Source organism: Pyxicephalus adspersus, chromosome 8 (genome assembly GCF_032062135.1).
Source record: "Pyxicephalus adspersus chromosome 8, UCB_Pads_2.0, whole genome shotgun sequence".
Lineage (NCBI taxonomy): Eukaryota > Metazoa > Chordata > Amphibia > Anura > Pyxicephalidae > Pyxicephalus > Pyxicephalus adspersus.
In genome coordinates this window covers 66,615,374-66,616,826 of record NC_092865.1, presented here as the reverse complement: position 1 = coordinate 66,616,826, position 1,453 = coordinate 66,615,374, and the positions used below count along the sequence as shown (strand labels likewise).

General features: G+C 43.4%; 1 protein-coding gene across 1 annotated transcript in view; it reads right to left on the bottom strand.

Moving 5' to 3' along the window:
• Nucleotides 1–791, bottom strand: part of VGLL4 (vestigial like family member 4) — an 83,070-nt gene extending 82,279 nt beyond the window's left edge. Inside the window, exon 1 of the mRNA XM_072421000.1 lies at nt 232–791. The gene's annotated coding sequence lies outside the window, so the exon portion shown is untranslated. The remainder of the gene's footprint in view (nt 1–231) is intronic.
• Nucleotides 792–1,453: the final 662 nt, after the last annotated feature.

Below are 1,453 nucleotides of genomic sequence, written 5' to 3'. Positions count from 1 at the left end.
TGAGGGAACTCATACTAAACCAATTTGGGAGAAGTCTCCATCTTCCTCCCCCCTGAGAAAGACAATATGGTGGAACGCGTCGGGCATCAATACTTTTCTATTGTATCCCCACACATTCCCCACTAGTAATGGGTATTCTAGGTAATAACTTGTGGCGGGTCAACTCTGTCTAGTCTGTTGTGCATTTTATGCATTTACCATTAAAGCGGAAGTAATCCGAATTACCCTTACCTTCAATCCTGTAGGTCCCTCAATGGCGCTGGTCCTTCCTACGATCCGGTCCTATGTCATCCTGGAAATCCTTTTCGCCCCGGCACTGCGGAAACGCCGGGCACTGCCATCCTCAGTCTCCTATTACGTCTTCTTCCTCAGTCTTTTTGGCATGTCACCCGATCTCGCCCTGCACAGGTGTGACATCGGGCAACATAGCCGCTGTAAAAGGGAAAAAAAAGAGAGACACTCTTACTGCCATGCATGAGATCGGCATCTCTTTCCTTTATTAGAAAAAATTCCCCTTCTGCAAATGTCCGAGACCAGGGAATGCGCAGAAGGAGCACCCAGAGTCTCCCGGGATACTTAGATCATCGTGATGTAGGTATCCCGGAAGGCTCTGTGCTCCCATTAAATCTTGATCACCGTAGCGGTCAAGACTGAAAAGGAAGGTGTTGCACCCAAAAAATAAAATATAAATAACATTTTCTTTTTACATATAATTGTTGTCTACCCTTTTATGTAAAGTGAAAATCTTGAGTTTAGGTACGCTTTGCCAAATTTGCCATTTTCCTTTTTTTATTGTTTATTTACTTTTTAGGGGTTGGCATAAAATTTTACCCTATTTCACAGAAAGGAATTATTCATAGAGCTATTAATTCTATTTTTGGAGCATCACTGGTGGCCTCTTACATCAGTGGCCAGTAGAAATGGCTCCATAGGGTGGTGGATAGAAGCCACCCCTATAGACAACTCTAAATATCATTAGAGTCGTGCAGCCGGATCTGTTAAGTGGTGCTGACCCCAGAATTACAGAGGCATCAGTCAGGTCAGCCAGCCACAGTTCAAGGGCCCCCAGCAACCGATAAGGAACCCTAGGGCCACAGATCTGATTGTCTGCTTTGGAGGAAAATAATAGTAGCATACTATAGTAATAGTACAGCCACAAAGAGCACCTGTGCCCACCACTAGCCTGAATATAGCCTGCGGGTGTAAGGTTTAGGGACCTATGGGGATTTCTTTTACAAAGGTGAATAATAACTAAACTATGGAGCTTGCAAGGCAACTTTTTAGGACAACATCAAAAATGTTCCTTACCAAAAGAATATTCATTATTGTCACAGAAGAGAAACTAACACTGATAAACTCAGGGCATCTACAACTCTGGTCATGAAAAAGCAATATGGTACCATTGGGTAAGGATTGGGTAGGTTCTATTGTGGTCAGTGTATTTCTCTATGAT